At 44.9% G+C, this 15,875-nt stretch overlaps 1 long non-coding RNA gene across 1 annotated transcript; it reads left to right on the top strand.

The window, feature by feature from the left end:
• Positions 1–306: 306 nt before the first annotated feature.
• Positions 307–3,743, top strand: LOC120752298 (uncharacterized). The gene is made up of 3 exons (XR_005700665.2): positions 307–376; positions 2,195–2,446; positions 3,618–3,743. It is a non-coding gene; the product is annotated as an uncharacterized LOC120752298 (long non-coding RNA).
• Positions 3,744–15,875: the final 12,132 nt, after the last annotated feature.

Genomic DNA, 15,875 nt, shown 5'->3' with positions numbered 1-15,875 from the left:
GGCCAGTGTGATTATTGTCCTTAGAGGGCCATCAGCAATGCAGACAATGGATCTGTTGTCTGGCTAACAGCTGTTATCATGTATGGGATCAATATGTGCCTGCCATGGCCCAGTATTTTAAGGACGAGAGAGATGCAGAAGGTTGCATGCAATGTCTCCCCTCCCTATACCATTCTTGGTCATAGGTTACTGGGTTATTTTAGCATCTGATGTATCGAGGCTAATCCACTGGAAATAAATCAGATCAGCTGGGAATGGGCATCCAGTGATGACAGATTGAATTAATGGTCTTTATCGCTGATTCAGTGACAAGGGTCTAATCCTGGTATTTCTGCCTGACATGCAGAACAGAGCAACATGAGAAAGCAGAGAAAAGGTAAGTGCAAGCATGCTTTTAACTTCTCAAAGACCTGTACATAAGAGTGAGCTGATTCTGGAATAAATAACTTACCCTGTATTTTTAGTAGAAAGTTTAGCAGAAAGTTTAATAGAAAGTTTGTATCTTCCCTCATGCCCCACTGATAGCATTACTGAATGATAAGTTACCTAATTTCTCGTCAAGAGACACACATTTTAATCATAGAGATGTTCCAGTTTGTCTTCCCTCCAAATATATCAAGGCTTTTAATGTTATCACACCTATCTAAATACTAGTAATGTCATATCTACATTTTGTTATGGTTTGAGTATCAGTTAAACTAGATTTGTTCTTCTTCAGCATTGCCACCTTTCTGAAGGTGATGCAGTAGAGAAAGGTAGTCTGTATTTCCTTTTTAGACTTCAAGGTCTGTTCCCCAAAGATCAAGAGGTAATTTTTTTAGTAATAATTGATGTCTTGAATTTTGACTTTTCAAGGGAAGTTAAAAGAAGCACCCATAACCAGACAGCTAAAGTCACCAGTCATCTTTTAAAGACTTCAGCATGTCCTTGCAGCTTTATCTGTGATTTTTTATTACAGCTATTATTTGTCAAAAAAATAGGCCTATATACATGATTATAAGAAGTATCAGTGAGACTGCTGATGCAAGAAAGGTCAGCAGGATCAAACCTTAATATTTTACATGTAATCCTATGAATATTAGGTCCCATATGCCCTGCTAATTCCAGCTTTATCTCTAATACATGGCTTATTTCTTAGGATTAGGTTTAGAACAGCAATTGGCTGTTCAACAAACAGTGCACCAAAGCACCCATCTTACACCTACAATAGGCTTCTTCTGCTGGGATTGTGAAAAATAATTCTCCAGCTCAATATCTCAGCAATTGAATATCTCTGTGATAAAATCCGTGTCTCCTAATGGCTCACACGTATGTGCAGAAGAATTCCCTGATCTGCTGGCAATAACTAGTTTGCAGCCATGGAGAAATCTGGGATGGCAACAGTTGTCTGAAAGCGATATCCAAGGCATCTATTACACTTGCCAAAATATTTCTGCCTCTGCCTCTGTGTGGCTGTTGGGCTGGGCTTTGCCGTGCGCTGCAAGCGCCGCTTTTCCTCTCACATTACTCCCAGTCACAGCCAGGACAGGCTGCAGCATCTCACCGAAACAGGTGCACAGGCTGCCAGCTTGGGTGGGCGCAGATGGTGTTTTGAGCTGGATGAGCAGAGGAGCGAGCACCTGAGGCTGGGAATGGTGCTGGAGGGCAGCTTGGGCACGGGGGACAGCGGCTGGGCTGTGGAGTCAAGGGCGCCTCTGCCTCCCACTGCAGAGCCCGTGCTGCCTTCTGGGAGATGCTGTAGCTGCATCCAGATTTCAGTGTACCTGCTTCAGTGCCTGGGGCCAGACCCCTGCAGCGACTTCTCCAGGCTCCACATCACATCCTCACCCACACAGCAATCCGGGTCCCGGTTCCTTTTCTGAACACCTTGTAAAAGCCCATCCTAAAAATAAGCTTCTCAGTTCATGGACACAGTGAGAAAGAGTGAGAAAACAGCAGCTAAACAAACACAGGCAAGGCATGAGAGTGCACAAAATTAGTTCACTTTCACATCATCCAGTTAGTTCATTTTGTCCTCTCATTTGCATCACGTGCCCAGGCAGTTATTTAAATGTTGGAGTTTTTCCTTTACCTTTTTGTCTTCCATGGTAATATTCCCTTCTGTTGGTTGGCTGGACTCACTGTCTCTTTTCCAAGGTCAGGATGAGTACAAACCTCTAGCAGGCTTATGACTGACTTTGTGCTCTGCCACCAGCTCAAAGGTCTCCCAGCTGCACACCACACAGGCCTTGGACACACCTTCCTCTCAAACATCCATCAACCTCGTGAATAAAGATGCAAAAAATGCTAGAACCAAAATTAAGACATCCATGAAGACACTGCTTCATATAAACCCTCCTCACCTGCCAGAAGCCTTCCAGAAGCTTCGGTTGCTCCAGCTTCATAAGTTGATGAACGGTTGGAAATTTTAGTGCTGAAGATGTTTGTACCTGCATGTACGGAACTGGTGAGCTGATGATTGGGTGCCAGAAAGACAGAAATAGCAACATATTGTTAATCTGGGGTGGGTGGCACATCCATTTGCTTCTGAGAAATACTGCAAGTGGCTGAGAAGCAAGGAAAAGGGGTACCTGGCTTGTGTCCCCAATATTACCCATGGCTTTAAAAAGACTATTTCTCTTCCCTTTCCCTGTGGCCATCCCCTCTGAAGGCCAGGTGGCATTATTAGATCAATGGTCCCATGAAGGATGGGGACCACAGAGATGTCCATCCTTTTTCAGGTCTGGCATCTTGAGGTGGACGAGCAGTGCTGCAGCCCACCGCATACCAGAGCTTTGCTAATGCTTGGGACAAAAAAAGCAGTATCACCCCTCCCTTTCATCTTTCCTAAAACTTAAACCAAGTCCTCAGACCTCCGCCCACCCTTAAATTAGACTTAAACTGGCAAGAAAGTTACAAAATTACTATTGCGTTGGACTGCAGCTCACTGCTGAATCCCTACACAACCAGCATCCTCACAGAAGATTGATTTCTTTAGGGAACCAGGCTAAAAACATAATTAACCAGGCAGAGCTGCCAAGAGACGCTGTGCCCGTGGGGTCTGGCTAGGCTGGATGCCGGCTGGAAGCCCTGAGGCATCATTATCGGAGATCTGACCCCACACACACTCGTGTGTGCGCACACACACACCCTACACAGAGCACAAGGCCCAGCGTGGGGCAGGAACCACGCTAGACAGCATGACGTGGTTGTCACAGTGCATGGGCAGAGCTGTAGGCTCACCTCCACTGGCCTGGGACTGTTGCTGAGCTTCACAAACAGCAGTTTTTGGTGTCCAGATGGCACAAAAGAAAAATAAAGAAATTTTGTATTCATCTCAACTTGAGCCAAAAAAAGAAATTGTTGAGTTTTTTTCATTATTCTTGTGGAGGGACAAATGCATTTCGTTTATCCAAAATGCAGTAATTTATTTCTTTAGGTACCCAAAAGGCAAATCTCTTGAGGGTGTAAAATGGATCCAGTCCCTCCAGCCCAATCAGAAGAACTCCATGCCTTTCCATACATCTTGGGGAAAGAGGCTGCCCCCCTGAAAGAGAAACTTCTTCCCAGATGCAGAAAAACGTCAGGACACAAGTAACTACATAACCTCCACACTGTCCCTTTGTCACCTCTCACAGGTGTTTGGCCACTGCCCCAAGGCAGCAGCACAGGACAGCAGGCAGTGTTAGATTCATCGGCACTGCTCTGGGTGGGGCTCCCATCCCGGTGTGATGCCCGCGGTGTTCCAGCCCACAGAATGCATGGGCTCGTCCAGTGCCTCCAAGGATCTGGCCAAACCCTCAGGTAGGGTCCCCAGGTTGTTGTTCTGCTTGTTCAACATGTGTGGGTGCTGCATTGTGAAAGCACAAGGTTTCTCACTTGTTCCTCTGCTCTTTTTTCCCTGATTTAAAGTGGTTTGCTTCTCAGAGCAGCCGGCCTGTAGAGGAGAGGCTCCCGTCTGTCACCACTGGCACGTGGCGTCTCCCCAGTGCAAATGGGATGCAGGTATAAATAGCACCAGCCTCCACAGCTGGTAGTCAGCTGCCATGCAGGGGCTTAGCCCAGGACAACTAATCCGCTCCAATGCTGTCAAAATCCAGCCTGTTAGCCCACGGTCCTTTCCTACACAGAGGAATTACTTGTCATTTTCCCAGCTTCCTGACTCTGCTCCCATGCAGGTCTGCTTCAAGCATTTCTCTGAGCGTGCAAGTGCCTTGGCAAGAGTGGGAAGCAAGAAGCCACGAGCAGGCTGCTTACTGAGAATCCAGCCCATGGAAAACCTCTTCAGTCTCGGCTGAATGGGATGGGATTGAACAGATAATTATGATGCTTGTGAAAGTGTCAGAGTATTAATGCTCTCTGACCCCACCACATGAGAGCACACACAGCCTGTTTGGGCTGATGGGCTAGATCTTTTTGTATTAAGCATTAAGGAAAATTTCTTGCATTACTATTGGAAAAATAGGATTATGTACTTGCTGGGGTTTAATACCAGAAGATAGAGGTTTAACATTATTTTGCTTCCTAGACTCATATTTTATGTAGGAAAGCAAGCTATGACTTTGATACATAATGTTGCTGTTACCTGAGATTCACAAAATCCCAAGGACAATCTCAGTGCAAGCATAAATATGTATGTTGCATCAGCAGCAAGTGTAGATATTTTGATAGGACATACAGGCTAAGGACTGCTCTGTGGATTTCTCTGACTAAAACTAGGACATGGCAGATGGTGTCTGAGCCCATAGCTCCAGGCCCCCTTCAAAATCAATGGGGAGAAGTAGGCACATTCCACTACTAAGGTATCCATGGGACTCCTGCTATTCTAAGGCAGGTCTAATCCATTCTATTCAATTCATGAATACAATTCATCTGACATGGATTAGACCTGCCTTAGAATAACGGGAGCTCCATGGATATCTGTGTGCCTGCTCTAACCATTGAGTCCATTTGGATAAGTAGCCCAGTGTAAGTGTGTGACTTTGGTTATGTGAGTCCCATACCAGGTGAAAATGTAATCCCAGGTGTCCTTGTAGCACAAAACTGGGAGAAGAATGGAAGATAGGAGGCAGGGTGAGATTCATTAACAATCCTCTAAGCTCTCTTGCTGTTAGTTTGTTCCTCTCAGCTTGGTGCCAGCTCAAGACCATGTCCAATGGGACATGCCAAAAAGCCCCTGCCCCTTTTGCTGTCAACCAAAATCCACTCAGCCTAGGTAGTTCTAGTGATATTTTAAGCACAGGCAGGAAAGGTGGGTCATGAACTTGAGGAGGTAAAATCATGCCTTACTTCAGTGACTGTCATTCAAGATCTTCCCACAAGTGGCTCCAGCACAATAAGTGGCCTTGGCTTTCTATGTCTCCAGCACATCTTGAGCAATGATTATTTTCCCCCTTAGACCCAGAAGCCTTTTTCTTTAAACAGTGTTTTAAAAATAAATCCTTCTTTTGGCATAACTGCTCCAGCCCAGCAGCTGCGAACAGGTCTTGACTCCCGATCTCACTATCTGAGGACAGCTTCCCCCCTGCAGAATACCTGTAATTCAAGCATTTGATTTTTCCCAGCAGGGAACTGTTTCTGCAAATGAAGTCTATTTGTGTAATGAAACATCAAGTAGTTCACACAGGGATGCAGAACAGTCATACAGGGAAAGAGCTCTCAAATGAAATGCTGTGCCAGGAAAGATTTAATTGTAGTTACTATACAATAATAGAAGAAAAGAGAGGGAATAAAAAAACCCAAAACCAACAAGACTGCAGGAACGGGCTGTTTTCATTTCCCAGCAATCGCAGAGCAGCAAGGCCGGCTCAGCTCTCAATGAGCTCCTGTTGGCACTAATTGGCGCCCTTGATGGTGGGTCAGCAGGATAAGCTGCGGTCTGAATGGCTGGTGGGGGCAGCCCCCTCCCACACCCCTGCAGGCAGGTGGGCTGCAGAGGGCCAAGGTGCCGGCAGCTGCTCCTGCTTGTGCTTGGCAGCAGCCCTGGCCCTGGCAGCTCTCATGACTTCTGCAAAAGAACGTCCTCAGATGTGAAGAAAGCAAGTGCATGCACAGCCACGCTGATATCAGATGGGGGACTCCTGCCAGGATTTTAAGTGTAATTAGCAACTTTGAGGTGTTCAGGGACACCTACTCCTTGGATATAGTAAGCATGTAGATACCTGTATAGCTCAGAGCATATGCTTCAGTGCTTTCTTCCATGAGGACCTCAAGAAGCCCACAGTTCCTCCCTATCTTATTTACTAATGGCAACCAAGATGATTACAGGCTTTTCCCAAGCTAATATTTGCAGTGTTGTTTTCCACATTTCTTATTTCCTATGAACCTCCCCTTCTCGGTTTACAAGTTGCCCCGGCATTTGCTACCCTTGTCCCTGACAGAGTCCAGAGTTTTTCATGTGGAGGGAAATTTATTCAAGTGAATCTTCAACTAGGGTAACTCAGGTTCTTTATTTGACCAGAGACCAAACCAGTCCCTTCTCTGTGGTGTTTGCGTACCAAATGGCAGCCTGTCCCAGGGAGAGAGGGTAGTAAGATAGCTCATACATAAAGGAGTCAATGCTAAGTCTGTCTGTAAACTTTGAGTCCAGGTTGCCTTTGAACAGCAGCTTGGGACTTTTGGAAGAAACTTTACTGTGAACACAGAAGCACTCTGTTAAAAATGTCAAACTATTGCCAAACATTTTGAAGCCAAATCCAGGTTTGTTTTTTCGTTTGTTTGTTGGTTTGGGGTTTTTTGGTTTTTTTTTTTTTACAATAAAAAAAAGAAGAAAGAAATGTTCCCATACCTAAAAATTATCTCTGCAGCAGTTCTGTGTAATTGCTGGAAATGCACATTCATATATGAAGGATATCTTGCTATGCACAGTAAGTAACTTTGTGAATGCATCAGCAATAAAAATGCCTGAGTTGTAACATAAAATTCTTGCAATAAGGCAGAGAAGAGGAAAATCTGATTGCCCACCAGTAAGCAATTTATTTTGTATGAAAATAAGCATTTCCATTCCTAATGACTATGTAAGCAGAAGTGCTCAAGACAGCTACTTTATTTCTACAATAACTGACTTCATGGGACTGGATAGTTGGTAGAATAAGGAAACTGCATTCATTGATATTTGTCTGCATGCCTAATATTTTAGGTGGTCAAGAGAGAAAAGCCCTTATTAGGATGTCCCCATGGCAGAATCATAGAATCACAGAACTGTTACACAATGCTGTGTTAGAAGGGACCCATCAGGACTGAGTCCAGCTCCTGGCCCTGCACAGAACACTCCAAGAGTGGCACCAGGTGCCTGAGAGCCTTGTTCAAATGCTTCTTGAACTCTGTCAGGCTTGGCACTGTGACCACTTCCCTGGGGAGCCTGGTCCAGTGCCCAACCACCCTCTGGGTGAAAAACCTTTTACTGATACCAAATCTGAACTTCCCCTTATATCAGCTTCATGATGTTTCCCCAGGTCCTGTCACTGATGATGAGAGTGAAGAGATCTGTACCTGGGGAATGTTGAAGACCACAACGAGGTCTCTCCTCAGCCCCTTCCAGGCTGAACAAATCAAGTGTCATCAGCCCCTCCTCATAAGGTTTCCCCTCCAGACCCTTCACCCTGGTAATTCTATGATCTATGCTTCCCTCCAGGAAGATCTGTGCTTGCTCCTGGCATTGGATGGGAGGGAACAGGGTTGGGTATCCCTGGCCAAGCCTGTCTGGTGGGATCCAGCACTGGGGCTTGCTTCCAGGTCTCTCCCCTGCTCTGCTACCTCATTCAGTAGTTCTGCTCCCATCCCTGCTCTGCAGTGGGGTTTCTGCCAAGTCTCCTCCTGACCCTCAGAAACAGCTGGAAGTTCCCTTTCAGCTATCTGTGTCCCCACACTGGATGCTGGCTCACAGAAAATGGAGCTTCATTAATGTCATAGCTAAGGCCAAAAAAAAAGCACCTCTGGAAAGGGTTAAGATCTTATCTTCACACCTCTGATTTTGAATCCCCATGCTTTAATTCAGCTGTGGTATGTGAAAAATATATTAATGATCAACAATTACTTTGTAGGTAAAATAACCATGCTGCAAATCACATTTTTATTTTAAAATTGACAATAAACACTGTTGAGGGTTAAGTTTTCCTGTGGAATTTTTTCCCCCCATAAGTTGCTAGGAGACTAAATACTGAGAGTTAGAGGGTGCTCAACCTGGACAAAGGAAGTTGATCACTTAGTTTTGGGGGAGGAAAAAAGCTCCTGGGAGCAGAGGGTGGGGGTTGTTGTTTTTTTTTTTTTTCCTCTGGGGCTCTCGGGTTTTTTTTCCGGGAGGAGGATGGTAGAGCGATGGGTGCCTGCACAGATTCCACGGTTAATGGCAGAGTCTGGTCCTGGGAATTCTATCATCTGTTGGAGCGCCCAGGAATTCGGAGTTTCTTCGCTGCCCTTCTGAATTTTGGGTCAGCCCGGGTCCAGCCGCTGCGGGTTCTCCGGCACTGCCCACTTCAGCTGCCAGGACACCCCCTGCCTGCTGGGGACAACCCACCGCTTCCAGCCATCAGCGCCGGAGCTTCCACCGTTTGCCCCCGGGGTTCTTGGTTCTGTTTTATTATTATTATAATTGCTGTTGTTGTTTGTCTGTCCTGTTATAGTTACTAGTAAAAGACTGTTATTCCTTTCCCCATAGCTCTGACTGAAATTTTTTTTTTAATCTTCCAAATTATAATAACACGGAGGGAAGGATCTGAATTCCTCATTCCTAGAGAGGCCTGCCTCTCCCTAGCAGATACCTGTCTTTTCAAACCGAGACAAACACACATCATAAATAAAGGTAATAATGCATTACATGTCCACAGCAGTAAAGGATACCAGGCCTATTAAAACGGTATCACTCAGGCACTGAAAATGGTTTATATTTAGCACATCTCATTTTAGATTAAACAGACTCGGCTCCCAATTATCCAGTGATTACCTAGAGGCATGAAGGCATGTACACAAAGCTACAGCAAAGCGACTGTGAGCACTGGCTTACTTTGCTTTGTCAGGATTGATTGGAGAGAAGACTGGTGATGAACACATGACAAGCAAAACACTCAGTAATGCATTAATAAAGTGATGGAAGTAAATGTTTTCCATCAAACCTCTTCAGCACAGGAAATGTGATTAATTAAGCACATTCATCTAATTACTGTATGAATTCTCAGGAGGTAAATGTATACTCCAAGGCAAATACACTGAGTTGGATTCCAGAGGCTATATTCAATCTATTTTTATGTGGTGTTTTTATGTAAACATTAAATAAGGGTTTTTTTAAGGAGAGATCTTAATGGTGATTGGTTTCCAGCACAGGATCAAAGCTGATCCTATTCACTAGTGCTCTTCAGAGCTAATAGCTGGTCTTCCTTCAGAGGATCTCTCTGGCTTTCTATAATCTCCAGTGAGACTGAGTTGTAGGAAAAATGCAACTACCAAATTGTTTACTGGATATTGTCCATGTCTTAGGAGTCTTGTGCTTCCATCTGCATTAATAGTGTTTGGGTGTTCTGGGCTGGAACTGCTTTTCTAATTAGCAGCAGCAAACGAAGGATACCAGGCTCCAAATCGTGTCTTAATGGTACTGCCTGGGCACAAGCCCTTTCAAAGGCAGGAGCCATGATGTTGATGTCATTAATCCAGGCACAGCAACTCCACATTAGCAGCTCTAGGGGATGCTGAACTCCCAGCCTTTTTCTCAGCCCGGTGAGGGAAGCCCACAGGCCGGGCAGGTGTGGTGGCAGCAAGTGAGTGCTGGTGGCATTCCCCTCTGCCCACCACTGCCAGCCCAGTGCTGTCCTGGGGCTGCCTTCCAGCCCCCCAGAATTTGGGCAAATTTGCAAAATTTTCTTCTGCAATGGAAGTCTTCATTTTGCTTGAGACAAGAGAAGCAGCAGCTGCAGGAACAGTTCAGCCAAGTGACCCTAGGGGCAGTAACTCCTGCTGAATCTTCCCCTCTCCCCAGCACAGCCCTGGGCTGCTGAGGGGCTAAATTTCCTCCCCAGCTGCAGGGTGGTCCCAGCCACAAGGTCACAGGGTGTGAGGCTGAAGGCTGGCATGCAGGGCACAAACAGACCAACAATTACAGCAGTGCCTTGCTGTGGCTTTGTGCAGAAACACCGAATATTTGTGGTAGTGAAGCTGGAGAGGGGGATACCAAAACTAGCACTGAGAGAAGAGCCATGGCAAATTCCCACCACTTCTGTTAACGCTGCTTCCGCTCCATCCCCCTCTCCCTTCCCCAAGGGAAAACCCATGCCTGTGCCTGTATCCTTAAAAAGATCATTGCCAAGCTATAAATATCCAGCCATCAATTAACTTCATAAATGCCCACTGTACGGAGAGCTGTCCTTCCGAGCTGCTAAAAGTGACTAATGTCAGGGATGCTCACCATCACAGGTCTTGCCATATTTGCCTCATTAAACCTTGGATTTTACCGATGTATTTATTTTAGAGGTTTACAGCAATCTAGTCCATAGTGCATTTAAAGTTAACAGAAAGACTCTGCCTGACTTCTGTGGGCTTGGATTCCTTCCAAGGGAAATATTTTCCTACTTAAGTAACTCTGAAACAAGGCGATCACACCAACCAAAAAAAAAAAAAAAACCCCAACCCTGGAATGTTTCATTTAAAAATATGTTGTTGACAACAGAAAGCAAAGAGATCCTTAGCACTGGGGATGTTATTTTTAATGCTGCTTAAATCAAACGCTTCGGAATAATGAAAGACTTGCAAAAGAAACTTGTTTGTATTTATGGTCTTCCCAGCTATGGCTGGGAGAGGATGGGGGTTAGTTCTGTGAAATTCTGGTCCAAAGGAAACAACTAAGGAAAGCAAAAGTTTTCTCAGACAGCCTGGCATCTTGCTGGCTTCCCTGGGAGGGGCAGGGAGAGCAGAGGCTGGGGGAAGCCTCACAGTGTGATGCAGTGCTGTAGACTGTATCTGCCACATTGGTGTGACCTAACGCATTGTAATACCAGCTCCTGACAAAGGCGTTACAAAGTCTGGAGACTTTCCAGAGCATTTCACTAAGGACACTGTACCTGGATGAACAGAAACAAGGAGGAATCCCCACAAGAGAAGGCAGGGCTCTGTTTGGCTTTTATTTGCTGACCGTAGCCGTGGGAGGATCCCACACACCCTAAATTGTTCATCACACATTGCTGATGCACCACAAGTATACACAGCCGCAGCAGGTGCCCGTACCTGTGGGTAGGTGGATATCTGAGAGGGCTCCTTTAATCATTCCTGCAATGTAATCAGTTCTCTTCCCTATACTTAGTGCGTAAGGTCTCCTTGCGTCACGCCAGCGAGATAACTAGTGCCACTTCAGCGGGGTGAGCCCAGACAAACAGCACTGCAGTAGCCAGGTGACTCACCTGGGGCATCTGTTGGCTCCTGCCAGTGATAACCAGACAGTGTGCGGGAGGAAGCACTTGCAGTGCTCACTGGGAGGAGGGCAGGGTTAGCACCTGCCAAAGGACTCAATGGTGATCAAGATTCAAGCAACATCAAGCAAAACCCAAATCTGCACAAGTATCAAGACATGAAACTACTAGGATTTGGGAAGGCTGTATGATAGAGAGGTGACACTTGGCACTGGAGAGCCTGCAGTCATCTCTTGATTCTCAGGAAAAGGAGAGATCTGGTGTAGATTTGTCTGCCCAATTTCATAAATCAAACCTGTACCTAGGTACTGCTTCAGAGTGGTTAACCTGGTGTCTTCCATCACTGTGTGTGTGTCTGTGTCTGTGTTTGTCTGTGTGTCTGTGTGTTTTGGATGTGAGTTGGGACACCGGATTTCTGTGTGTCCTGCTGGGGTATGCAAATCCTCTGACATCTTCATGCTAAAAATAAGCTGGAATTGCTGCTTCCCTTTCTGTGACATTTGGTGATTTTTGTCTTCTACTCTCTGTCTAGAGATGGATGTTTCATGTGTGGCCAGGGCCAGTAAAATGCTTTGGGAAGACGTGTGCATTGTGTTGTCTCAGATCTGTATCTAACTGTATGGGATACTTGGGAGAGAGGCAGCAAACCCTCTCTGGGGCGTTGCGAAGAGACAAGTGAAACTGTTTGGATGTGGGCTGCAAAAGCCACAATTTTTCCTTGGGTTTGGAAGAGCAATCCCAGAGTTCACCTTACTGACATATGCTAATACATGAAGGGCTCTTCTCTCCCACTGTGCACTTAAATTGTGGATATCAAGGTAACAGATCTGCCATTTGGAAAGCTAGCCACGGAAATGTTGCTTTGTGACACATCTTAGGCAGGCACCGTCTGCCTAGGACATGTCCCATGCTCTTCTCCTCCTTTGCAACACCCTTGCTTACAAGAGGTGCCATTGAACTAGGTCCCCATCACGAAAAACAAGGGGAATACAGCATCACAGTCCAAGAACTGGATGTGTGTCCTGTTGAGCACATAGTAGTAGAGGGGGGAAGGAATAGAACAAGTGCTGGAGAACTTGAAAATGTAAGAAATAGGGGTTGCCCAGTCCTGCCAGTGTCACCACAATGGCATGAAGGGACTGCCTGAGGAGGTGCAACCGTGGTTGCAGCCCCAGTATTCTAAGATGGGAGGTGACCTGCAACCTCAGCCAACAGAGACCAATAGGTGTCCTGCAGATGAGACCCAGAAAGAAGTCTCTGCTAATAAAAGGATGAAATAAGAAGCATGAAGATCTGTATGAATAGTCAAAGTACCATAGAAGACATTGACTCAGGCCCCTGCTCATCTATAAAGTGATGCAGTGCTGGAAGGGGTGCAGGGCTGGGGCTGGCAGGACATGGGCCAGATGTGGTAGCAGGAGGGTCCTGTCCTGGACTCCAGATGAGCTCAGGTATCAGCAGGAAAAGGTTTGGAGAGGAGGCACTTTGCGCTCAAAACACATATTCACACCTCTCCATTTTGCCTCAGCTTTGCTCTCCTCCCACAGCTGATGGAATGGGTCAATCCTTTACAGAAAACAGCCTACACACAGTTGTGAAGGCATCCTCTCTTGTTTGTCTGTATCCACCTGTCACAGTTTCTTAAATATGGGCATATGGGCAAAATGCCATTTTGATGAAAGAGTGTAATATCCAAGAGAGCTGTGTACAGAAATTGAGTATGGGCTTTTGGAATAACTGGAATATCTGGACATGGAAGGATTACTAGATGCTGCTCATGCCATTTCTAAGGTGACAAAAGCAGCATGTTGTTTCCACTGCATTGCTACAGCATATGACTTATCAAATACAACCTACCATTTAGGTGCAGTGAGAAATGGCTTGAAATGTGTATGTTTTCCCTGGTCTGAATGAAAAAGAAACAGTTTTTCATTAAAAAACAAGTCAGGCGTGTCTCACAATGTCTGCACCAGATTACTCTTAGAATTAACTGTGGATGACCCAGGGGCACATACTTGTTTTTTATTCCCTTTTTACATGATACTTATCACAATAGGGCCCAGACTTTGACAGTAGTTTGGAAATACTGCAGGAATATAAGGAACAAATGGACCATAATTTGGCTAGGATTAAAAAAAAAAAACCACCAGGGACCCGCTGCCCAAATCCAATGGCAATTTGGAGGTGATTAATCTGTGTCTTTAATTCTTAAAGAATGAAAATTACAGGAGGGTGTTCATGACTACTGCAGTGCAAAGCCCACCCTGCTCAAGAAGCCCCTCATGGCACAGAAAGTGAATAATCATGTATTTCTGATTGTCCTTTGATCAGACTGTCCTTTTGCATTTTGGGTGAATCACAGATTTCTCTCAATGTTTAATACTGCTGTCCTCAGGTTTTCATCTGGGAGACCACAAACTGCAAAATCCCTTCTTGTATCTGTAATACAGGTAATGGAAGAATAGTACAGGATGCCAGAAACTGTCTGCCACACAACTCCAGAACAATAAAAACCGATGCTAAATTTGAGAAACTCAAGGTAGAACAAGCATTTAATGAACATTTGGTAAATACTTGAGCTCAGGGTAAGAGGATGACACTTATGTAAAGAGAACTACTTTAACATCCTGGGGACACTTCTGACCGAAAAAGAGACAATGATTTGTCAGGCTTCCTGCCCAGAAGAGCAGTCATTCATTTCCTGTCCTGCAGTTCAAAGCCGAAGGTGTGCTAAGCTGGCTTCTTGACATTTGAGAACAGAAGCTGTCTTTGACCCAGCATGAGAAACAAGATTAGCCTTTCCAGATTAGAAGGAAAGTATTAGTAAAGCACCAGAGGCCTTGACATGAGGTCTATTTAATAGTAGCAGGCCTGGACGATAATGATGAAAGCAAAAGTTGCCAAGTCCATAAGGCAGGTTGGATGAAGTATTAATTTAGTTATTGCTTAATTGCCTCAGCTGATAGTGAAATGCTGTTCAGGATACACTGCTATAAAACAAAGTTTCTTGGAGCGAGGCCACAATATACAGCAAGAGTAGCTAAAATAATAAAAAGAAGGATTTTTTAATTGCCATATGAAAATTTCCAAAGCTTTCAGCTAAGTACATCTGCAAGAAGAATAAGGAACATGAAACTGGGTGGCTTGACCCAAAGGAAAAAGGGGGTCTCTATTGCTAATATCAGGTGTGCCTTGCCAGGAATGCAATATATAAACAAAAACTGTGTTAACATTTGCAGAAGCTGCTAGTAATCAGAAGACAGATTTACCTCACCATTTGGGCGTTTTCTACAGATTCAATATTTTTCTTTTTACCTACTTCCAAATCTTAAACTAAGTAAAGACAGATTTCCTATGAGACCACAGAATTATCTGTGTGTATTAATCACTAGCTCTGGGATTGCACTGATCTCTTCCTTTATTTTTCTCCTTGAGTTATTTCATTAACAAGATGACAAGCAGCAGATAGAGAGATAGCCTCCCTGGTGTCACTTTAGTACACAGACACTGCTGAAGAATGGTGTCTCAATACTTTTCATCTAGTAATTTTAGTTTGTTTGTTCAGCAGAGGGTGGCACTAGCCGTATGGCAGAGACTTAAACCAGCAAATGCTAATCCATCAGATCAGGGCCAGAGTGCTGTGCTCAGCTTTGACACTGGGTTCCCAGCACCACGTGCTGCAAGATGTGTGTTACCAACCCTGCTCTGCAGTGTGGGCCTCCCCATGGAACTACCTCCCTATGAGGTGCTGCTTGGCTGGGCTCCCTTCATGGTGCTGCAGATGCACTACTTTAACATGAAATAAAAACATAAGCCTTTATGTGACAATTCCAACTGTTCGCTTTGAATTAGTAAACAAAGAAAAAATCGAATATCTAAATATTTTTCATTTGACTGTGGTCATGAATAGCAATGTACAAACATGCTGTGAAATAAGTTGTCCAGCTGTCCTCCTCCCAGAAGATGAACCAAATCAATATAATGCTGTGCGTTTGGGGCGTCTTTTCTTCTTAGCTCAAAAATCCTATGAAAAAAGTACTGCTGGATTTGAAGTAAACTACAAATACACTCAGTTCAAATGCTAATTAATCCCACACTGCCTTGGTATACTAATGGACAAGCACTGACTGGTTTCCAAGAGAATCCAGACTCTGTGCTGTGTACCTCTAGCAGGCTCACAGGCTGCTAAGAGGGATGCTAAACACTGCCCATGCTCTGAACATTTTGTGTGGTCAGTAGCAGCAAGCATGGGGTTTGCTATTTGAGATACACTCATAAAAGGTAAAATAAGGGAATAAAAACTCCTCTGAGTGTTGCAATGAGAGATTGCTACCCATCAGAAGTTAAAATAAGTCATAGCATGTGGGTACACGCCACTCACCTGAGCCCAGACAGGCTGCCATCAGTGTGCACCATTTCTCTCAAAACCAAGATATATTTGTACAACTGCCTCGTTTGTGCAGGGTTCTCCTGATTTAAAATCCAGGCTGCAGGAGGCAGTCAGTG

Source organism: Hirundo rustica, chromosome 4 (genome assembly GCF_015227805.2).
Source record: "Hirundo rustica isolate bHirRus1 chromosome 4, bHirRus1.pri.v3, whole genome shotgun sequence".
Lineage (NCBI taxonomy): Eukaryota > Metazoa > Chordata > Aves > Passeriformes > Hirundinidae > Hirundo > Hirundo rustica.
The sequence above is the reverse complement of the archived record's forward strand: the minus strand, read 5'-3'. Positions and strand labels throughout refer to the sequence as shown.